The sequence below is a fragment of the Bos javanicus genome, chromosome 21 (assembly GCF_032452875.1).
Source record: "Bos javanicus breed banteng chromosome 21, ARS-OSU_banteng_1.0, whole genome shotgun sequence".
Lineage (NCBI taxonomy): Eukaryota > Metazoa > Chordata > Mammalia > Artiodactyla > Bovidae > Bos > Bos javanicus.
This window is the reverse complement of record NC_083888.1, coordinates 35757499-35782621: the sequence shown is the minus strand read 5'-3', so window position 1 is coordinate 35782621 and position 25123 is coordinate 35757499. Positions and strand designations below refer to the sequence as shown.

Genomic DNA, 25123 nt, shown 5'->3' with positions numbered 1-25123 from the left:
CAATACAACCTCTTGGTCATCCAATAATTATAGATGTCCTTAAAAACCAAATGAAAAGGGCAAAGAAGTGGAAGCATGTTAAAATTCTCATGAGGTCTCTCCCTGACCTTCATTAGGCCAGTGTTCATTTGCTTTTTGCTCAGGTTTTTGTACCAGTTCATCCAGTTCTATATGGATGCATATCACACATTCAAGTCTAAACCTCATCTGAGAATTTTCATCTAATTTCATTTAATATGAAATGCCTCTAACATCAAATAATAGCTGATAATATTCAGTTGCCCAAAGGGGCTGATTGTTAACTTGTCTGAAAACTTGTGATTCAGTTTAGTCATCCTTAGAATTTATATTGTCAGTAAGTGTATCATATAAATAATTCAACTGCTAAGGAAAGATAGAATCTGAAAATGGTGGAATTTGCAAAACTTTCATTACTGTGTTTAACATTTGATGAGCTCTTAAAACTGAATGCAAAGTACAAAGATTCATTCCTTAATGAAGGAAAGTTTTTAAAATTAAGTATAATATAGTCCTTATACTTTGCTTGAAACTAAAATTGCAAGTAAAATTCAGGCTTCTTCTCAGAGAGGAAATTGAATGACCATTTTGAGAAGCTGATTAAATAGATTTTAAAAGTAACAGGTATATAGGGTGACCCTGTGTTATTATTGAAGGAACAGTACTAGAAGGGGATGTGAACTACACACAGCTCTTGCTTCAGTGAAATGTGCCATCAGATCAATAACTTGCTGGTGCCAGATATTCTGAATTTTGAATTTTGAGTGATTTAAGTCAAGTCTTGGTAAATTTGTTAAAAATCAAATCATTTTCTTTCTTCTTTCTTTCATTGATTGAAATATAAGGATAAAACTACAAATATTTAAGAGGAAGAAGTAGGCATTGGATAATGTATGAATAAAACAATCATGGGCCCTGTTCTCAGTAGTTTGGAATCAACTAACAAAGAAAAAATGAACAAATTGATGTGATGGATTCTATGAAAGAGATAAAGCCCCAGTACCTAGAAATCTACATAGGTAGTGAAGGATGTCTTCTCTGAGGAAGTCAACTGTCAAGCTCTAAAGAATGAGAATTGGGGACAACATGTGTTACAAGCAGAGAAATCAGCTTTAGCCATGTAAAGGATTCAGATTTTATTCAAGTGCAATGGAAAGCCATTGATGAGTTGGTAGGCAGGGAAGTAAGAGGAGATGATTTAGGTTTAAAACAATTGATCTAGCTGTTATGGGAGAATGAATTACAGAAGGGTGAGAATATAGGCAGGGAGATACAGTGGGGGAAACTGCACTGGTCCAGGCAAGACATGATGAGAAATTGAACTAGGAATAGTGAGAGTGGAGATCAAGGCAGGCAAATGGATTTTAAATACATTTTGGAGAAAGAAATGCAGTGTTTGCTGATAGCTGAATATAAAGAATGATGCAAGGGAGGATTTAGGAGTATCTGTAGGCTTCTTGCTTGAGCAATTGGGTAGATAGTGCCTTCTAATGAAAAGATGAGAGCTGGAGAAGAAATCATTGGGTGGGTAGGTGGCAATCAAGGAATCTATTTCAATCTGTATAGTGGAGGTTACGGTAAACCTGCCAATAGGTGATTTCCAGTTAGATATTTGAACATGGAGCCCAGAAGAAAGCCTTGAGATAAAACGTATTTAAAGTCACAGGGATAGAGTTCATTGATTAAAAAAAAAAAAAAGGTTGAGAGAAGTATAGAGAAGCTGGAACAATCTCTGGAGTCATCAAGAAAATGAACAAACAAAAAACCCTGAGAAGGTGTGGTAAAAAATTTCAGAGATAAACCAGAAGGAAATAGTGTTCTGGAAATCGAAGGAAGACAGTATTTCAAGGAGGGCATGATCTACACCCCTGAATATGGTAAGAGGCAGATGAAATGAGAACAGAAAAGAAGCCTTCTTTTTAACAGTGGAGACATCATTAGGAACCTTGGAATAAATAGCTTTTAAGTGGAGTGAGGATGGGAAGATGTAGCCCAATCTGGAGTGGAATAAGGAGTAAATAATGATGAGAGTCAATGGAAACAGTAGGTATAAACAATTCTTGAAAAGTCATTCTGTAAAGAGGAATATATAAAAGGGGATATCTGGATAGGAATCTGAGACTCAAAGAGGACTGTTCCTGAAGACTAGAGACTAAACACATTCGTTGCTAATGGGAAAATTTGCTAATGGGAAAAGTAAGGCAGAGAAAGACTCTGACAGTGGAATTAATAAAGAGATGCTAAGCCTATGAAAAGGCTCAATAGGTGGGCAGTTTGATCTTCAATGTTGTAATTCAGTTGCTAAGTCATGTCTGACTCTCTGAGATCCCATGAACTGCAGCACACCAGGCTTCCCTGTCCTTCACTATCTCCCAGAATTTGCTCAAACTCATGCCCATTGAATTGATGATGCCATCCAACCATCCCATCCTCTGTTACCCCCTTTTCCTTCTGTCCTCAATCTTTCCCAGCATCAGGATTTTTTCCAATGAGTTGGCTCTTCGCATCAGGTGGCCAAAGTATGGGAGCCTAAGCATCAGAACTTCCAGTGAATATTCATGGTTGATTTCCTTTAGTACTGACTGGTTTGGTCTCTGTGCTGTCCAAGGGACTCTCAAGGGTCTTCTCCAGCATGATAATTTGAAAGCATCAGTTCTTCAGTACTCAGCCTTCATTATGGCCCAACTCTCACATCCATACAGTTCCGTTCAGTTCAGTTGCTCAGTAGTGTCCGACTCTTTGCAACCCCATGAATTGCAGCATGCCAGGCCTCCTTCTCCATCACCAACTCCCAGAGTTCACTCAAACTCATGTCCATCGAGTCGGTGATGCCATCCAGCCATCTCATCCTCTGTCATCTCCTTCTCCTCCCGCCCCCAATCCCTCCCATCATCAGAGTCTTTTCCAATGAGTCAACTCTTTGCATGAGGTGGCCAAAGTACTGGAGTTTCAGCTTTAGCATCATTCCCTCCAAATAAATCCCAGGGCTGATCTCCTTCACATCCATACAAGAGTACTGAAAAAACCATAGGTTTGACTATATGGACCTTGGTCAGCAAAGTGATAACTCTGCTTTTTAATACATTGTCTATGTTTGTCATAGTTTTTCTTCCAAGGAGCAAGTGTCTTTTAATTTCATGGCTGTAGTCACCATCTGAAGTGATTTTGGAGCCCAAGAAAATGAAACCTGTTACTGTTTCCACTTTTTATCCATCTATTTGCCATGAGTCAATGGGAACAGATGCCATTATCTTAGTTTTTTGAATGCTGAGTTTTAAGCCAGCTTTTTCACTATCCTCTCTCACTTTCATCAAGAGGCTGTTTAGTTCCTCTTCACTTTCTGCCATTAGAGAGGTATTATCTGCATATCTGAAGTTGTTGATATTTCTCCCAGCAATGTTGATTCCAGCTTATGAGTCATCCAGGCCAGCATTTAGCATGATGTACTCTTCATATAAGTTAAATAAGCAGGGTGACAATATACAGCCTTGATGTACTCCTTTCCCAATTTTGAACCAGTCAGTTGTTACATGTAAAGTTTTAACTGTTGCTTCTTGTCCTGCATAGAGGTTTCTCAGGAGGCATGTAAGGTGGTCTGGTTATCTCATCTCCTTAAGAATTTTCCACAGTTTGTGATCCACACAGTCAAAGGTTTTAGCATAGTCAACGAAGCAGATGTTTTTCTGGAATTCCCTTGCTTTCTCTATGAAACAATGAACACTGGCAGTTTGATCTCTGGTTCCTCTGCCTTTTCTAAATCTAGCTTGTACATCTGGAAGTTCTTGGTTCACATACTGCTGAAGCCTAACTTGAAGGATTTTGAGCATTACCTTTCTAGCATGTGAAATGAGTACAATTGTATGGTAGTTTGAATAGTCCTTGGCATTGCCTTTCTTTGGCATTAGAATAAAAACTGAACTTTTCCAGTCCTGTGGCCACTGCTATGCTTTCCAAATTTGCTGGCATAAATAGAGGAATTTCTTCAATAAATAGGGGACAAGGTAAAAATGGATACAGATGCAGAGAAGTGGAAGACAAGGACATATAGATTTATCATTTAAATATGATGCAGAATCATGACCTGAGATGTACGGAAAGAGTAGGGCAGGAATTTTGACGGAGGAGAAATGTCTAGCAAGCTGTAGTAACATTTAGAAAATATTTACATATATGGGTGTTCCTAATATTTGATAGAGGCTTGATACATGTTGACAAATAGATTAAACTATGGCATTTTCATTTTAAGAACACATTCACAGTTAATTTTCAGATGGAAAACAAAGACAAATTTTTACATATACCAGACTGGGTCCAAAAACACTTTTTGCAAAAATCTCTCGAAGGTTCAACAAGTATAGTCACACTTGTCAATTTGCTCCAGCCATGGCCTAGAGAACATGTCATCAAGACTCCAGATTAGAAAAAAGCAGTCATTATTATACACTTCTAATTGCCCCCAGTCCTCTGCTTCATGTGAAAAAAGTTGTGAGGTTAAAGGTTTTGCTCAGTAGAAGTTTTGGATGTTTGCATATCAGAAATGCCATAATTATATGCAGATAACCATTTTGGATGTTTTATATGGATGAATGAGATGGTTATACTACTTAATCTGTATTTTTAAAATATCTTTTTCTGTAATCACCTTAAAAAAGCCCCCTTTCCTGGTTCTACTTGAAAACTGTTTTCCAAAACCATTTCCTAAGTTAGGTACTCTGAGTAAAAATGTTCAAAACCTCCTGGTAAGCCTGAGTATTGATTATCTTCTAATCTACTTTTGACTTTGCCTTGAAACTTCAGCCATAAAAGATTTAAAAGATTCTGCCCTTCACTAAAAGCCATCATCTGTAATCCTTGCACTCACCCATTTCAGAATCCAGATGACTGAATGTCACATTCAGTTACCTTTATAAACCCCCAAATCAAAGTTTCTAATATCAGCACTTGCCTCTCTCATCACTCTTGCTTCTCAACTCCCAATTTATTGGTAATTCTTTACCTCCCCTCGCCACTTACTGTCTCCAGGGTTTGAGTGCTCAGAGCTGCTAAGCAGGCTTCTAGAGTCAAACAGCTTTAAAAGTTCCACAAATTTCATACTGGAAATGGGAAAACATAAAAACAGTGCATGTCAAAATGTCATCCCGTGTTGACAGTAAATCACTTAGCTAACATTTAGTTTGTCTTTTGTGCACTATCAGGAACCAGTGGCTGCTGCTGCTGTGTGTGCGTGTGTGCTTCAGTGTAATTTCTTAAGCCTTCAGAAAATGCTGCAGCTTTTGCCACCATTCTTCTTTTTTAACCTTTTACAAATAACCAAAATTATGTATGGATGTGCGATTTTACTGTCCTTTTCTCTCAAATGCAGGCAATAAAATTTGATTTGCACTAACAAGCTAAAAGCTCTGAGTGCTACCAGACTATGATGCCTTCCAGGAGGGAGAGCAGCTATTAGATCCTATGATGGTAGAACGTATTTTCACAATAGACATCAAAAAGATTTAGAATCCAAAGCTGGGATCCAATCTATTGTTCAGAAGTCAGCCAGTATGGAAGAAAAGATTCAACTGCCTTTGATTTCAGCAGAGTCCGGGCGTACTACAGCTGCTGCAATTTCAACCCTTCCTACTCTCTTCCATACTCAGCAGGAATTCTGATTATGGTAGGTTCATAAGGATTCATAAGGTATAAAAATGTTTGGGAAAAAAATATATGCTAGAAATATCCTTTGTTTATGCCATTGGCTCACAGTTGAAATTTCCATTAGTTACAAAGAAAGGTAGAAAATATAGTCAAAGAATATATTAAAAATGAAAATATTTCTCTGATTATATCCATCTATCCTTCCCAGTTTACATTTAATTGGCAAATTTACTAAATTTGAAAAGATACTACTATGGTCCTACATAGAATTGTGGACTAGAAATATAAGGCTGCCAATATGGTAAGATAAATTTAGCCTAAAATACATTGTTCTTTAAAAGATGAAACTATAACGGCATGGTTTCAAACTTCAACCATTATACAGAATTGCCATGTGACTACTATATAACTATCATGATTGTGCTATTCAGGCAAACAAAAAGGTGTCCCCAAAATGATGGCAGTTCCATGAAGAAAAGAATGTGCCTAGAAGGATGAATATAGTTTATATTGACAGACAGGCTAACCCATTTTAGCATCTTCACCTTTCTCCCATCAATCAAAACCAGGAGGATACAAGTGGAATATTACAATGAGTTTAAAAAGAAATGTTTGCCAAACCATTAAATCACTTCATACAGTATAGACAGGAAGTAGAATGGTAGTAGCCTAAGAGTCTTGCTTTTGGATGAACCCAAATAAATAGTCTCCATGCTTTAATCCAAGCTTCCATTCATTGTAGTGAGTTCCATGAAAGAAATAAAAGCCCTCATACCTAGAAATCTATATAGGTAGGTAACGAAGGATGTCTTCTCCGAGGAAGTCAATTGTCCAGGTCTACAAAATGAGAAGTGGGGACAAAGAGTGTTGCAAGCAGAGCAAACAGCTTCAGCTGTGTAGAAGATTTGGATTTTATTCAAGTAAAATCGAAAACCACTGATGGGTATATAGCAGGAAAGTAAGAGGAGGTGATTTATGTTTACAGCAATTGATCTGGCTGTTGTGGGGAGAATGAATTACAGAAGGGTAAGAATATAGGCCGGGAGATACAGTGGGGGAAACTGCACTGGTTCAGGCAAGACGTGATGAGAAATTGGACTAGAAATAGAGTGGCGATCAAGGCAGGCAAATAGATTTTAAATACATTTTGGAGGAAGAAATGCCAATATTTTCTGACAGTTGAATATACAGAATGGTATAGAGGGAGGCTTTAGGAGTATCTGTAGCCTTCTTGCTCGAGCAATTGGGTAGATGCCCTATAGTGAAACGATGAGGGCTGGGAAAGAAATCAGTGTGAGGGTAGGTGGTAACCAAGGAATCCATTTCAATCTGTGTGGTGAAGGTTATGGTAAGCCTTCCAGTGGGAGATTTCAAGATGCAGTTGGATATTTGAACTTGGAGCCCAGAAGAAAGAGGTAAATGGCACTTTATAATTTCTACGCATTTATCAGTGACTTCAGTTATGTTTCTATACATAGAAATGAACACAGATACCACTTGCATGTAGTCTATTTTTTATATAATTTTAGTAGATCTCTCTGTTCCTCTATTATAGAACAGATTAAAAAGTTCATTTGGATTTTATTCTTAAGAAAAAAATTAAGTAAGTAAGCTATGAGCCCATTAAAAGTAGTGGAAAGAGAGGTCAGCTCTAAGTAAATCCTGTGCAAAGGAATTTATCTTTAAAGTATTCACCTCTTCTGGAAGATGAGAGATTTTCTTAACCAATTAATTGAGACTGTTAACTAAGTGTCATGGCAAACAAATTTGCATTTTACATGAGGAAGCCACTTTTTATTGCAGACTTGGCAGGAACATTATAAACTTGTGTAAAGTGATGATATACCACTTCCAGGATCCCTGTTATGATCCTGGATTATAATCATTAAGTTGTGATTAACAGATTTAAATGCATGCTTTATTGGGGGGAAAAATGGTGGCTGGGAATCAGGGACAAAACAGATGCTGATTCAGGTTCTAAAACAGCTATTCCCCAGCTTCCTGATGAAAGATGAGACTGGAATTTGGCTGTGTGACATCATTATTACTCATCAGGTCAGTAGAGTTGATAACAGGAGGTGAAGAATTTGTCATTAGGTGTTCCTGGGAACCATGAGACTGAACTGAGGTCAGGATAGCAACATCCTGGAGGGAATCTGGAATTTACCTAGTTTGTTACTCAAAATTCACTTGGCCATTAATTGACTTCACTTTAGTTATCAGTATACATATTTTTGCTTAGACCCCTGAATATTAATTTCTTAAGAGGATTCTTTTGTTTATCATTGTTCCACACAAAGACTACTAAAATGATTCACATGTAGCCAGCATTAATTTATTAGAGAAAAATAGCTCCCTAATTTTGTGTGGTAAATTTTGGTTGCAACATTTATCCCACTAAAAAAATCTATATATTTTAATCAATCAGTCAAAACGTATTTATTGAACATTGACCATGTAGTCATTGTGCTTAATGTGTGTGTACTTACATGTGTGTAGTGTGTTCATAATTTATCAATGTTTTTTGAGTGAATAAATATGCAAAAAATTCAAGGAAAGTTAACTATAGACTAAATTTGTCAATGAATGCTCATATGGAAAAGGTGAAACTTGAGCCATCCTTTGGGAAGAAATGGGTAGAGAAATAAGGAGCCAGCAATAGTCTCAACATTTGTATGAGGACAGCCATCCAGTGAAAGGACTTGCTTTGACAAGGAGCTAATGTACAAAGTGTTCCCACTGTTATCTTAGTAAACAGCTTGGTCCTCAACACCCAGAAGGAGAGTTCTGACTAATTGTGGCTCCCAAAAAATTGGTAAATTTGGCTCAGATTGATGTTTTGCCTATAGCTGGGATCATCCCCAAGATATTTAACACCACAAAATGAGTTGAACCCGGGGAATCTGGGTAGTTGAATGGGAATGTCAGCTGAACTAAGAAATTCATGCCAGTATCAGAGTACAAAAATCGATGATGCTATTCCTACTAGTAATAATAAGCCTGATGAGTTTATATTTTGTTTTAATAGACAAGGGTTTTTGTTGCTCAGCATCCAATGTGGTAACTTTATTTCCTGGGTGGACATTATTCTTGTTGCTGCTGGTTACTGTGGTCCACAAAAAAAATGAATATGGCTGATTGAGTTTCAACTCTAACATTTGAACCAAAAGCTATTATAAAACTTTTGCAACAAATTTTAAGAACTGAAGCCTGATTCACCACTAATTGATTAAATCTGTCTATGTGTATAAGGTACAATAAGGACAGGAGGAGATGTAGAAATGTATTTACAGTATAAACTTCATTCTATGTTTCTGTACTGTCCACTGTAAAGGATAATTTTGAAAAAAATTTTCTTATGGATATTTTCAAATAAAACCTATATAGAACAGTAAAATGTATCCCCATCAAAAACTTCAGTAATTATCAGTATTTGGCAAGTCCTGTTTCATCTATGTGTACACCCACTTCCTCTCTCTCCCTCAAGGTTTATTTTTAAGAAAATTCCAGGCATCATGTTATTGCATTGGTAAATGCTTTCAGTATTTGTCCCTGAACTGTTAAAATTTTTATTTAAGTAGTAGTAAAACCATGATGTGATTTCAAAGACATCAGGGATACCTCCTCTGTCCTTAATCTGTTTATTTACCAATGTCTAAAATCCTACAAATTTAACATTCTTTGTTGGAGGATAAAATACGAACCACCTCATTGGAATTGTCATAACTAAGACCTTTTCAGTTATGATTTATTGAAGAAAAGGTATTTGAATTTGCAAAAGACAATGACTGGCCATTTTTGAAATTATATCTAGAACAGGCACAGACAGCCTAGAAAGTTTAGAAACTGTGAGAAGTTCCCCAAGATCCTAAAGTCATCTGCTCCTTGAGGGTATAATAGTCATGGATGTGCAAGGTCACAGAATGGTGGGTAGTAGAGACAGGGTTGCAAGCCAGGTCTCCAAAGGCCACCACCTTAACTCCTGGTTTCCCCCCACCCTTTATCCCTTCCTTGGATGACTTTCCTGAGACTGATGTTTAGTCTTCTGTAATGATGCCTGCAAGTGTATCACCTATCAGGCAGAAATAGATCACTCTTTGGGCTTCCCTGGTAGCTCAGCTGGTAAAGAATCCACCTGCAATACCGGGGACCCTGGTTCGATTCCTGGGTCGGAAAGATTCCCTGGAGAAGGGCATTGCAACCAACTCCAGTATTCTTGCTTGGAGAATCCCCATGGACAGAGCCTGGTGAGCTTCAGTCCATGCATTTGCAAAGAGTTGGACATGACTGGGTGACTAAGCACACACACACAAGTGTATCACCCAAGCATGTTTCTCCCTTCTACAGAGTAAGCCCTACTCTAAACCCATGTCAATAAAATGCTTTGGATTTCTTTAATGTAGCATAGACATTATGTTGCATATTAAAACAGACTGCAGTTCCAATTCCTCTTTCAAGTGCAGCATGATTATTACTAGCTGTACAGTATTGGAATTCTGAAAATCTCTTCTAAACTTGATTGTTTCTTCAATATTCCCTGAGTTCATTTCCAGTGTGGACTGATGACTGACCTTGAAGGAAATGAACTAGAAGGCATGCACATTATTACAGACTGCAGCTACTTGGAGAGGACTACTGAAGATAAAATTTGAAGTCCCTGTGCCAAACTGAGCAGCCATCCAACCTGATGGGTTAATATAAAATTTACTCCATTTTATAGGGTGGGCTTCCGCTGCTCTTCACACGAAAACTTTTCATCTACTGCAGGAAGAAGACTGTGCCCATGAAGCTGATGAGCTGCTGATACATTGAGGACAGAAGATTTTGACAAAATCCCAAGCCACTGCAGGTCACATACTCCTTGGCACAACTGGGACTCATCAGGGGGCAAGGTAGGATATGGAAATCCTGAGCTATCATCATTTAGTTGAAGGAGAACCTGAGATGAACTACATGATTCTAATGAATTTTCTGCTAACTTAATGCAAGTAGGGAAAGTGGATCACCACAGCCCATGTCCTTCTGGAGGCTGCAGTTCTAGAGCCTCATCAAACTTACAGTATTGATTTCTTCCCAGTGCCTCCTTCTCCCTGCTTAACTCAATCCCTTCCTTCTTTCCAAGCCTGTCTCAAGCTCCCCTTCCCTCATAAACTTTGTTCAACTCCTATGGCCCTCAGAGATTGTTCCCTTATCTTCACTCTTATTTAACTTACTGTCTTTCACTTTACTGGGAAATTAGACGATGACTTAAAATTAATTTCTAGGAAGCCACCAATTCAGAGAGCTGACTACACATGAATCTCAGAAATATATTTTGTGTATCTCCGCTTACAGCTGTTTTTGGTTATATATAATGTAAGAATTATTGACGTTAAGTTACAAAGTGTTGGGAATAACAAAAATAGAAATAACAAAACTGGAGTTCTAGGAGTTCCTATAAGAATGTGTAAAAGTGGGCAGCATTCCAAAAGGATAGAGCTCTCATGTTAAGTGAAATCACCCTCCTGCAAGTTGTTTACTACCTATTGCCCCAGGAAAAGTGACTGAGTGTGGCCAAGAGGTCCGAGGTACCAACCAGAACTCAGCTAATTACGCCAGCACCTGTATCCTTATGCAGTAAGTAACAGATGTATGTATTTTTGCAGTGAAGACAAATTTTAATCATAGATGAGTAACCTGGTCACTGTTTCCCAGTAACATAAAATACTGACAGTCGTTTGACATTTAACTTGTATATTTAACATATTTTTCCATTGGCTTTTTGATTCTTACCTTTCTGCCTAACTAGGTTGTAAACCCCACTGAAAGTACAGTTTTGCTATTTCTATTTTTGCTATTCACAACACACAACTGAATGTTCTGGGCAAAACAGACTGTCAATACAGTATTCATTTGCCATTGCTGATAATAGTCTAAGCAAACACTGATTGGAGTGCTAAAATGTTTGCAAAGCCTCTTCTTGAGGAGAAAGGTGGTTTTACCTGATAATTCCCTTGTAGCCCACAATCACACATAGAAGTAAAATCGATTTCTAGATGAGTAAGAATAATAACTTAAAATGTCTAATGTGAATAATAGGATATTAAGTCTATCATTTATTCTACTGTGATTCAAACTATTTAGATCTACTCTAAGTTATCACTACCCCAGACTTTTTCTGGAGATTTTAATCTTAGACTATCTTATAGCTATTTATAGTCAGTAGCTCAAATGGCTGGAAGATAATTCAAGTCTTACAGGTTTTCCTAGAAAAATCTGAGAAAAAAGAAAGCTAAATCATTGAGCTTTATTTCCCCTCAAAATAATATTTAATGAATTGTTATATCTTTAATTTTTGTAAGGTAAATATAGACAAATAGTTACACAACTTTTGCATTTACCATGAAATTTCTATGGAGGATGTTGTATATCATAGCATTCAATGTCTGCCATACAGTAACCTAACATTAGACATTTCTTTAAAAGTTTGAAGGTAGAAAAACTTTTGGTTTCCATAAGAAATTATATGTATTCTACTCTTGTATACATCCTTGACTTGGATACAAGGAAACATACATAGTTTTTATGCTCAATCCCAAAAACCATTTTGAGCTTTATTATTGGTGCATCTGTTTTCTCTCCTTAGCTATGTTTCTGTATTGTTATATTTTACTACTTTTTAAAAATATTTATCATTTTAGAAACTAACAAATCCTTTCTGAAAGGAGGTAGTGAACAAATGTATTAAAATTGAAGTCACTTAACACTAAATGAACAGGCAAGCTCTCAGTGAAAGTTGTCCTAGTACCCGTATGAGCAATGCTGTGACACTCCCCTTTGAACTCCAACTGGGCAGGCCTCTGAAAAGAGTGGATGATAAGAAGCTGTTTAAGAAAGCACACCAAACCAGGCTAAAATAAGTAGTTGTACCAGGGGCTACCAGAGTAAATGCTTTTAGACAATGCTGAACTTATTTCACTTAGCATGATACCCTCAAGGTTCATCCATGTTGTTGCAAATGGCAGGATTTCCTTCATATTTTATGGCTAAACACACACACAAATCTCATTTCCTTAATATGTTCACTCACTGATAGTTTGTTTTCATACCTTGGTTATTGTGAATAATGCTGTAATGAACATTCAGTGTAGATATCTCTTTAAAATAGTAATTTTACTTTTTTCAGATATATACCCAAAGTGGAATTGATGGATCATATAGTAGTTCTATTTTTAACTTTTAAAGGAATCTCCATACTGTGTTCCATATTGACTGTACCAATATACATTTTCAACAGTGTACCAGCGTTCCCTTTTCTCCACATCCTCATCAGCATTTCTCTATCTTTTTGATAACAGTCATTCTAACAGGTCTAATATAATATCTCATTGCTGATCTGATTCCCATTTCCCAGATGATCAGTGATGTTGAGCACCTTTTTATGTGTTTGTTACATGTCAATGAACCACATCTCAATAAGGCTGGGGTGGGAGGGGAGAAAATGAGCCTCTTTCTGCTGCTACATGCAGAAAAACAGCAGCTGAAAGGGATCTTGGAGATTGAAACATAGGCAAGGTAACGCAGTTTGCTCAAGAAAGCCCAGATAGGTAGTACAGCACTAATTATGGAAAGGGTTTCTTGAATACCAGTGTCGTTTTCTTCGATTTACTCCCAACTGACTTTTTTCTTCTTTTTAAACATTTACTTACCCTTTTAATGAAATTTTATTGGAGTATAGTTGTTTTATGGGCTTCTGTGGTGGCTCAGATGGTAAAGAATCCACCTGCAATGCAGGAGACCTGGGTTTGATCCTTGGGTTGGGAAGATCCCCTAGAGGAGGGCATGGCAACCCACTCCAGTATTCTTGCCTGGAGAATTCCACTGACAGGGGAGCCTGGCGGTCCACAGTCCATGGCATCGCAATAGTCATGACTGAGCAACTAACACTTGCACTTCGCTTTAGCCGTTTAATAACGTTGTGTTAGTTTCTACTGTACAGCAAAGTGAATCGGCTACACATATACATATATCCACTCATTTTTGGATCTCTTTCCAATTTAGGTCACCACGAAGTATCCAGTAGAGCGCCCTTGCTATACAGTAGGTTCTCATTAGTTATTTTTATACATATTCTAAGTCACTTCAGTCGTGTCTGACTCTCTGCAACCCCATGGACTGTAGCTTGCCAGGCTCCTCTGTCCATGGGATTCTCCAGGCAAGAATACTGGAGTGGGTTGCCATGCTCCCCGTCAGGGGATCTTCCTGATCCAGGGATCAAACCCTGGATTCGATCCTGGAGTCTCTTATGTCTCCTGCATTGGCAGGTGGGTTCTTTACCACTCGTGCCACCTGGGAAGTCCCATGGTGTATATATGTCAAATCTCCCAATTCCTCCCACCACCGCCCCCCTTTTCCCCTTGGTGTCCATACATTTATTCCCTATGCCTGTGTCTCTACTTCTGCTTTGCAAATAGGATCATCTGTATTATTTTTCTAGATTCCACATATATGTGTTAATATATATTTATTTTCTGACTTACTTCACTCTTATGACAGTCTCCATGTCCATCCACATCTCTACAAATGACCCAATTTTGTTCCTTTTTATGACTGAGTAATATTCCATTGTATATTTTCACTTCTTAGGCCATGTTGTCTGACGGTCTGGGCCAAGATAGGCTGGCAACAGGATAGCCACAGGTTCAAGATTTTCTGGAGCCAAGGAGAAACTCTTTGCAGCCCTGGTTAGGGAAGAAAGTATTAGGCCTCACTGTTTCTGGGTCAGAGACCCTGGATAATAAGAATTCTTTCTATATGTTCAGTGACATCTCTGAGTGCCCAGTAATATGAGTGTCAAAAAGGCAAAATCACAGATCATTCTTACTTGCCATCACTTTGAGCCATGGTGAGATGTTCATGATTATTTATTATCCAGACAAATTTGGACAGGAGAGCCCAAGACCAAGACTGATGTTTAGCCATGTGGGAAAGGGCTGGAAAGTCCCCCCAGGGCTGTCAAGAAAAATATCCATTTCTGAAGAAGTCAGTACAGAAACAAATGTAGAGGTTGTCAAGGACAGAATTTGGAAAGTCAAGCCAGGAGGATAATTTTTATTACAAGTGAACATCTGATCTTACAAAAGAAACTTCTCTATTTTTAAAATAAATTTTAGTTTTTTGAGAAACTTACAGAGACCCTGTGCAGAAAATAGAGAATTCCTATATACCCCTTATCCCCATAGTTTCTACTATTATTAACACCTTGCATTAATGTGGTATATTTGTGCAACTGATAAATTAATTGATACTATTATCTAATGACCATAGATTATATTAGGGTTTACTGTTTGTCTTGTACAGGTCACTGGGTTTTCACAGGTGTGTGATATCAGTGTAGTAAAACTATACTATGCTGCTGCTGCTGCTGCTAAGTCGCTTCAGTCGTGTCTGACTCTGTGCGACCCCATAGACAGCAGCCCACCAGGCTCCTCTGTCCATGGGATTCTCCAGGCAAGAACACTGGAGTGGGTTGCCGTTTCCTCCTCCAATGCATGAAAGTGAAAAGTCAAAGTGAAGTCGCTCAGTCGTGTCTGACTCCTAGCGACCCCATGGACTGTAGCCCACCAGGCTCCTCCGTCCATGGGATTTTCCAGGCAAGAGTACTGGAGTGGGGTGCCATTGCCTGTAAAGTACTGTAATGGTGGCTACATAACATTAATGCAAGATGTTAATAACAGGAGATATTATGGGGGTAAGAGGTATATAGGAACTCTCTACTTTCTGCATGATGTCTCTGTAAACTGCTCTATAGATTAGTTTGAGACTTGTAGACACAGGTAATCCTCAGATGGGAATATTAGCTATACTGAGAGGACCTCATAGTTGCTATGTCGGTGCTGTTATGGTCTATTGATAGTTACTAGTAGTGGCTCAACATGCAACATGTTTGTTCTGAAGAGTCTTAACTAGTTTCATGGATAGAGAAAGGTCTTGAAAACAATTACTGCAACTGTAAACCAAAGAAACTGTCCAGGTTCATAGTGAACAATAAAATATTGATTACACATTGACTTGGTAAGCCCTGGTTGCAAATGTAAATTAGTAAAATGCCATCAACAAATTTTCTTAAAATGTAAAGAAAATATTGTGTTCAATGATGTGTGAAAACAAAGGAAAAATACAGACTTTTTAGTGTATTTGAATAGCATTCTAAAACCAGCTACACAGTAGAATAAGACAAACCATCACTTTATTTTACTTCATTTCCAGATATGAAGGGTAAAGATTGTATGGAATCTTGTAGGAATTTTAAGAGAATCAAATAAGATGACTTTATTAATGTTTTCATCACCTATTATTTTTATTATTTCAGTGAATAAAAAAATAAGTCAAACACAGCTCTAGACTTCACGTAGCTTGTACTTTAGAAAACAATAGTACAATTACAAATATCACTGTGAAACAAAGGCTGTGAAGGTAACTGACTTAAAGAGGATACCAGAATGGAGCTGCAGAGCAAGGCTTAGCTATCGTTCACTGTCAAGTACAAGATAGTAAATATTTTAATCTTGTGGACTATACAATATCTTTTGTAACTACTCAATTCTGCTTTTGTAGCACAAAAGCAACCACAGATGGTACGTAAAAGAAGGAACATGGCTGTGTCCCAATAAATATTTATAAAAACTAGTGGCTGGCCAGATTTGTTCTGTGGCTGTAATCTGTCAACCCCTGCTCCAGGGTCTAACCATGAAGAGAAAGAATATTGTGAAAAATAGTTTTCAAATTACAAAGCTCTGTTCAAATGTCAAGTTATTATTCATTGAGTTTATTGAAAACTGATACAGTGTCTAACTTGATGCTAATGCACAACTAATAGTCCCTGGCTGATAAGCCAATTTGTTGCCAGGTGAATCAAGGGAGTCATAATAATTAAGGGTAATAAACCACATTCAACCTTTTCTTAAAGGAAAGGGAAGAGGAAACATATCCTTCATATTTCTTTTATCTTTTTCAAAGGGCTTTATCTTCCCAAGAGTTTAGTGAATTTTAAATACAGCTTTGTCACTTCTCCCTGATGAACTTGGGGATTTAATCTAATTCCCAACTTAATATGTGAACCTCCTATCCCCTCTACCCCTCCCTACCTCTGCTAATTGCACTTGAATCCTAACCCTTCCTGGTGCTAAATGAGGAATTACATGAGTTTTGAAAGTTCAGCCAGTGGCATCTTAGTTTGGCAAGTCTCGCCAAGTTCTAACTCCGATTTTTTTTTTCTCTTTCTCTTTCTCAGTGATGCAAGCTTATTCAAGTCTGCCTCTCTTTAAAACTTGATTTCCAGTTTTCAGATTTCAGAAAGTAGGTCTTTTGTCTCTCACATTTGGAGCCAAGTAGATGTCTTAGTTGCTCCGTGGAACATTTTATTATCATGAGACTAAACAGTTGACTCATTGGAAAAGACTCTGATGGTGGGAGGGATTGGGGGCAGGAGGAGAAGGGGACGACGGAGAATGAGATGGCTGGATGGCATCACTGACTCGATGGACGTGAGTCTGAGTGAACTCCGGGAGTTGGTGATGGACATGGAGGCCTGGCAATTCATGGGGTCGCAAAGAGTCAGACACGACTGAGCTACTGAACTGAAACAGCTGTAAGTTTTTGAACTTGAGCAGTTTGCCCACCATAGTGATCTCAATGGCAATTCAGTGTCTACTACTTGATGCTAAAATTTGGCTCCTTGAACCACAAATCTATTTTAACAACTTAGACATCTTGACAATTATTTCCAATAATATATATGGAGTAGATATGTAAAATGTTAGCAACCTATTCACCCCATAGTGGAAATCATTAGCACAAGGGGTTTCAAGTGAAGTTACTCATGTTTCTTACTCACTATAATTGATTACCATTATTTGTTTCTGTCCCTTTGTGCATGCATGTTCAATTGCTTCAGTCGTGTCTGAATCTTTGTAACCCCATGGACTGTAGCCTGCCAGGCTCCTCTGTCCATGGCATTCTCCAGGCAAGAATACTGGAGTGGGTTGCCATGCCGTCCTCCAGGAGATCTTCCCGATCCAGGGATTGAACCCATGTCTCCTCTGTCTCCTGCACTGTAGGTGGATTCTTTACCCACTGAGCCACCTGGGAAGCCCTTCTGTCCCTTTATTTGCAGCTTATTTGAAAGTATGATTACTACTGTTCCAAAACAATGCTTTGCAGGGAATTCATATGTGAATAGAAGTAGAAAATGTCATAGCTATGCTAATAACTCCTATGCAAAATCTCAAGATTTGACAAATCCTTTCATCCTATTCTTAAAAGCATCATATTACTAATATGTGTATTTCACCTCTTTAACAAGGTCCATCTGCATGCATCTTTACATTTATTGCTTCTTATTTATATCATCTTCCCAGATTTATTTCAAACATTAAATGTCTTCTAACTAACGTAAAGTAAGAATCAGTAGCCCATTTTACAATTTTTTACTTGGTGATTTTTCACCAGTATTTTCCATTATTTTAAGAGCTTTAATTCTGCCAGACAGCTAGGTGAAGTTCTGCAATCTATACCTCATACTTGACATTCCAATTCTACAGTGTAAATTTAATGCCTACTCTCATATCAGTAGCTGATTACAATCTCTTAGTGGGTAGGAACCAGAGCTGTTTAATTTTCTATGTGCAGCTCTCAGATGGCAATAAGTTCAGAGATTCACCAAATGTATTTACAGAATGATAAATAGTTTTTGTAGAAAAATACCCAGTAAAGTGAAAAATTATCAATTTTATCCCATCTTAAGTTCAGAGAGAGAAGGAACTAATGGAAGATGCATGTGTAGTTGTCTTGGTCCTGAGGCAAAGAGAGCCTCTTTGCCTGCACAGATTATAGAAAATAATCATGTGAGCATCACCCCGGAATATGCACCATCCTGATAATAGAATTTGAAATCATGTTCCACAAGGAATATTTACTGCTCTAGTATAGGAATACTGAGCTTCTTAACTGGAAAAGAGACTCAAAAAGCCTACTAAAAGTTTTTCAAGTTTTAGCTAGTGGGCCACATTTAAGTAAAGGATACTCTTATCCACAACTGGAAAACGCTTTGAATTATTAACCTCATGACTCTGGGCATGCTTGCTAGTTCCCTCTGGTAGAAACATTCTATATGTATATGATGAAAAGCAACTGAGGCATCAGAACTGGCAGCACAGCCCAGGAGCTTTCAGGAAAGAAATGGCCAAAGGGCTTTGTTTTAAATAAGCTATTTATTCGGGGGCAGGGGACTTGTTTTTCACATTTTCCCTTTTGTGTCTAATTATCTTTTAGTCTATTTAAGAATTCACATATTTTAATTGGATATCTCCAAACAGGAAAATGACATGTGGAACAGAATTTTATTACCATGAAATTATAGAATTTGGGGGGAAAGTAGACCAAATTAGCATCCATTAATAATTTAATATTTTTGATAAATACAAGTTGGTATATATTAGGATTATAATAAATGACAGAGTGATTTAGACATGTCATTTAGTTTGAGGATTTTTATGCTAGTACAGTGATTAGAGATATATATATTGGTTGAGTTTCTCAAAATTGGTTGGTTATTAACAAATTATAAACTTTTTACTGTTAAGTTTTATAAATATTTATTAACTTGTTCCTAATAGAAACAATGAGCTGAATTAGAGTCATAGACTACCCTCAAAGAACTTAATAGTAGTGTATGTGAGTTCTAGTTTCTCCATCCTTTTGCCAACATTTGGCATGGTTAGTTTTTTAAAACTATAAATATACTAACAGATATGTAAAGATATCTTATTATGTTTTTAAATTTGAATTTCCCTAGGAGTAACGATGAGCAATTTTTGCGGGCTTATCTGCAATTATTTTACTTTCTTTGGACTGTTCATATCATTTGCCTATTTTTTATTGGGTCATTTTTTTCTTATTATTGAGCTTTGGGAGTGCTTTATATATTACTTACGTAAGTCCTTTCTCAGATACATGGTTTTAAAATACATTGTCCCAGTATAGAGTTTGTCATTTTATTCCCTTGAGTCTCTTGAAAGCAGAAGTCCTTAATTTTGATGAAGCCATTTTCTAATTTTTTTCCCAAAGATTATGCTTCTATCTAAGAAATTTCTAACCCAAGGTCACAAAGATCTTTTCCTGTGCTTTATTCTAGAAGTCTTATACAGTTTTTCAAGTATGTCTATGATCCATTTTGAATTTCTTTTTGTAGATGACATGAGGTAATAATCAAAGTTTGGTTTTGTGTACGGGTACAAAATTATCCTAGCCCCATTTGGTGAAAAGACTATACTTTTTCACTGAAACACCTTTCAGTTTATTTGAAAGTCAACTGACAACATAAATGTGGGTCTGCTTTTGTACTTTTTATTTGGTTCCCTTCATCTATTTGTCTTTGATGACGTCGGGTACCACTCTGTCTTAATACTGTAACTTTACAATAATTTATTGAGTCAGTTAGTATAACTTCTCTCATTTTGCTTTTCTTTCTCAAAGTTGTCTTGTCTATTTTAGTTCCTTTGCTTTTCTATATGAATTTTAGAAAAGTTTGTATCTAAGAAAAATGTGCTGCAATTTTATTCAGAAAGTGATTAATCTATAGATCAAATCAGGGAGAATGAACATCTTAACAACACTGAGTTTTTGAGTTAATGAACATAGTATATTCTCTAGTTAAGTCAACTTTAATTTTTCTCAGCAACGTCTTGTCATTTTCAGCACATAAATCTTATACATCTTTCATTAGTCTTTTAACCAGAGAACTGAATGTTTTAAAACTATTATGCATGTGTGCGTGCTAAGTCACTTCAGTCATGTCCGAATTTGTGCGACTCTATGGACTGCAGGCCACGAGGCTCCTCTGTCCACGGGGATTCTTCGGGCAAGAGTATTGGAGTGGATTGCCATATCCTCCAGGGGACCTTCCCGACCTAGGGATCGAACCTGCGTCACTTATGTCTCTTGCACTTACCACAAGCGCCACCTGGGAAGCCCTAAAACTATTGTAAGTGGTATTTAAACTATTTATTTTTCATTGATTTTTGGTACATAGATCTCATAATGTACAGTCATGTTAAAAATCCCTTATTAGTTCCAACAGGTCTTTTAGTAAATTAACTGTATCTCCTATGTAGATGGTCATATCATCTGAGAAAAAGGCAAGTTTACATCTTTCAAATCTTGATGCCATCTACTCATTAGGCTTACCTATTAATTGATTAGAACAGCAAGTACAATGTTTGATAGTAGTGATTAGAGCAGACATCCTTGCATTACTCCTGATCTCAGGGTGAAAGCATTGTCTTTCATCGTTAAGTACGATATTAATATTATCTGTAGGTTTTTCATAATGCCCTTCATCACGCTGAGCAAGTTCTCTTCTCAGTCTGCCAAGAGTTTTTATTCGGGATAGATTTGGAATGTTGTCAGAAGCTTATTTAGCTTCTATTGAGATGATCATATGGTTTTACTTTTTTAGTCTGTTAATACAGTAAATTACACTGATTGATTTTCTAATGTAAATTCAACATTTCACTCCTGGGATAAATCACATTTGACCACTGTATGTTATCTTTATATATACTATTGTATTGATTTGTAATTTTTAAAAGATTTTTTGCATCTGTGTTTATGAGGAAAATTTTATTTCCCTGCAATATTTTTGTGTGTTTGACATCAGAATAATGCTGGCCTTATAGAATAAGTTGGGAAGTCTTTTTTCCCTTTTGATTTTCTGGGAGATTGCGTGTAGAAAACTCAATAAAATCAAAAGTTTTCTTACTTATTAAAAAAACATTGGCAAACCTTTAGCTGGGCTAATAAGGAGATGACTCAAATGGTTAAAATCCAGGCTAAAAGGGGGGTACATCATGACCAACTTTTCAGAAATAAAAAGGATTATTCAGTTCAGTTGCTCAGTCGTGTCCCACTCTTTGTGACCCCATGGACTGCACACATCAGGCTTCCCTGTCCATCACCAACTTCCTAAGCTTGCTCAAATTCATGTCCATCGAGTTAGTGATGCCATCCAACCATCTCATCCTCTGTCATCCCCTTTTCCTCCTGCCTTCAATCCTTCCCAGCATCAGGGTCTTTTCAAATGAGTCAGTTCTTTGCATCAGGTGGCCAAAGTACTGGAACTTTAGCTTCCCAGCATCAGTCCGTCCAAAGAATATTATGGACTGATTTCCTTTAGGATTGACTCGTTTGATCTCCTTGCAGTGCAAGGGACTCTCAAAAGTCTTCTCCAACACCACAGTTCAAAAGCATCAATTCAATCAAAAACAATCGAAAAGGATTATAAGGAACTACAAACAACTGAATACTAACAAATTAGATAATGTGGATGAACTAGATAAAACCACAGAAAGACATAAATGACTGAAACTGACACACAAGAAATAGAAAATCTGAACAGATTTGTAAAATAATTAGATTAGTAATTTAAAAACTTCCTGAGGGGCGACATAGAAGTTGGGAAGTAGAAAGTACAAGCTATTGTGTTTAAGCTAGCTGGTCATTTCACATGTAAAGCTGTCTGTACACTACCCAAAATACTTACTGGGGGCAGGCAGAATATAACAATTAATAGGTACCCAAAAAAAGCTGACAAAGATATTTTTCCCCAGAGATGATTTCCTGGGTGGGGAAGATCCCCTGAAGTAGAAAATGGCAACCCACTCCAGTATTCTTGCCTGGGAAATCCCATGAACAGAGGAGCCTGGCGGGCTACAGTCCACAGGGTTGCAAATAGTTGGATACTACTGAGAATGCACGTATATACAGGAGTATACACATTTAATTAACTGATGTTATTATTCTTATTTTTTTCTTAAGAGAAAAAAAACCCAACAGGAATATAAAGAAAAATAGTATGTTAATTTAATTTAACTCTATTTTATATCATATAAGCGGCATCTAGTAAATACCATATATAATTTCTAATGCCTGAGAAAGAAAGAGAATCAACTAGAATTGTAACTATTTGTCATTCTTTTGGGCTTCCCTCATAGCTCAGTTGATAAAGGATCTGCCTGCAATGCAGGAGATCCAGGTTCAATTTCTGGGTTGGGAAGATACCATGGAGAAGGAAATGGCAATCCACTCCAGTATTCTTGCTTGGAAAATCCCACAGACAGAGGAGCCTGGCAGGCTACAGTCCATGGGGTCACAAAAGCCGGACACTACTTAGCGACTAAACCACCACCAGTCATTCTTTCTGGGCTTTGTGAAAATTTTCACACATACAGGAAATAATGCCACTGTCATATAATTAGGACATCTCTGAAATGGAGATTTAAAAGGTAGAGGGGAAAAAAAGTCAGAAGAGTTTTTGAATTCCACAGAGGAGAAAAAAGTCAGAAGTTTTTTTGAATTCCACAACAGAATAAATTGTCTCAGGTACTGTGCAAAGACCAGACTCTTTGGAAAAGACCTTGATGCTGGGAAAGATTGAAGGCGGGAGGAGAAGGAGACTACAGAGAAAGAGATGGTTGGATGGCATCACCGACTCCATGGACGTGAGTTTGAGCAAGCTCATGTTGGTGATGAGTTGGTGATGGACAGGGAGACCTGGTGTGCCGCAGTCCATGGGGTCACAAAGACTCCGACACGACTGAGCGACTGAAATGAACTGAACTGACTGACCGTGCAAAGTAATCAGAACACGTACAATGCTGTAAACTACTATAAACACACAGATCCACCCCTATTCACCCTGTATGGCCTTCCTTCAAAAGGCCAGTCTTAGAGACCTGTGCTCTTGGACTCTTTTTTCAATAGAAATTGAGGAAGGGCTGTCCCAGAATTTCAGGCAAAGCTTTACTGGGGCTTATACTGCGGCAAAGGGAAGCTGAAGCAAGAGTCAGGAGCCAAAGTTCGCTCCCCAGGAGTGGGAGCTGGACCCTAAAATGTGGAGAGGATTGGGATCCAGTGGTGAGACGCGAGGCGTCTTGCAGAGGCCCTGCCAGCTGGGGTGTGCAGGGATCATGCGCAGTCCGCCTGCCCCCGCCCACCCCCGCCTTTGCGCCCAGCACTTCAAAGATGGTGGGCATGCTCAGTCCTGCCAACCCAGGAGGGACATGGGACGTCAAAATTGCCCTTTTTGAGCATGCGTGAAAAGCTACTGCTCTCTGGGCACAAGTTGTCTTCGAGGAAGTTTCCGCTGCTGGTTGTCTGTGGTGAGTCAGTTTCCTGTTTGTTCACAGAGGCTTGTCCCCGGGCAGTTGTCTGGCAGTGACTCCAGATTCCAGCCTATGTCAAAGGAGTGTGCTGAACTTTATGCTCAGGTGTGTCCTCGGTGTCTCCTCAGTGTCTCTTTCTAGAAGTTCAGGCAGTTTTCCTACCTCAGAATTTCTGAAAAAGTAAACACTTGCTTTCCTCTTCTCTCTGGACTCTAAAACCGTATATGCATGTATACATATAATTCTGTATAAAGATAATTTCTTGGCTTCCTTTTATCTTGAATTTTTTCAATAGTGACTCACTGGGGAATGGAATGGAAGAAAGATGCAATAAAAGAGAATGAAAGCATAACAAAAAAGCAAAAGCTTGTTTCTACATAAAGAAGACTCATTTTTTCACTGAGAACACAGGTTGTGAAATGGTAATGTCCAGGCCCAATCTGTCCTCCAGTATGTTTCTGTTCCTTTTTTTTTTTCTTTTAGTGAGCAGAAGGTTTTAAAAATATTTTGAGTTGGTTGCCAGCGTTTCAAAAGCAAAATGTTTCACATGAAAATCCAAGTTCCTGGCATCTTTTAAAATACTGGAAGATCCAGAAACAGAAATCTAAATCCCTTAAGGCATCCATGGGCTAGCCAGATCTCAGCAGCCGGAGCACCTCCTTAGATAAGGCCTGAGCCTTACTGCTCAGCTTACTGCCGAATTCACCCTGTCTGCTTCACTTGTTTCTGTTCCCTGTCTGACCTCTGTGAGCATTTGGGTTTGTGTCCATTTTTTAGACCCACATGAACTGTTTTCCTCTGTTTTCCAGCCAGCGAGTCTCTCAGCCTTCAATTAAAATAAATTGCAGGCCTAGAAGCAGTCTGTTTTTGAGAAATGAAATCTTTAATAATTGCTTTCACAGTTAATATGTAATCACTGAGGAAATTATTGCCATGCTTAAAGCTGCTTTAGGACCCTGTTTAGGAAAAAATGTAGAAAGTCATTCTTGTTTTTCCTATGAACTGCTGAAACAGACCCTCTCTTTAACATATTGGGTGAAATGAGAAAAACAGTGTATTTTTGTTGTTCTGAAAAGGATGACAAAACAAGTGAAAACAGGTGTGTAAACAGCAGTAGGAAGTAATGGAAAACAAGATCACTGAGATCACAGAGGCCAGTGTTATTTTATGGTGGCCTGGAACAGCAACTGGAAAACTTCCCTCCTACTCATTGTATTCATAGGCTTCAGTATTCATTTTCCCTTATGAATTAATTTCTTAAAGAGAGT

At 37.9% G+C, this 25123-nt stretch overlaps 1 long non-coding RNA gene across 2 annotated transcripts in view; it reads left to right on the top strand.

The window, feature by feature from the left end:
* LOC133234405 (uncharacterized) overlaps positions 1-25123 on the top strand; it is a 392262-nt gene that overhangs the window by 62056 nt on the left and 305083 nt on the right. For both annotated transcript variants that reach the window (XR_009732129.1, XR_009732128.1), the window contains exons 2-4: positions 5381-5674; positions 10423-10547; positions 20520-20677. This is a non-coding gene — a long non-coding RNA (uncharacterized LOC133234405). The remainder of the gene's footprint in view (positions 1-5380; positions 5675-10422; positions 10548-20519; positions 20678-25123) is intronic.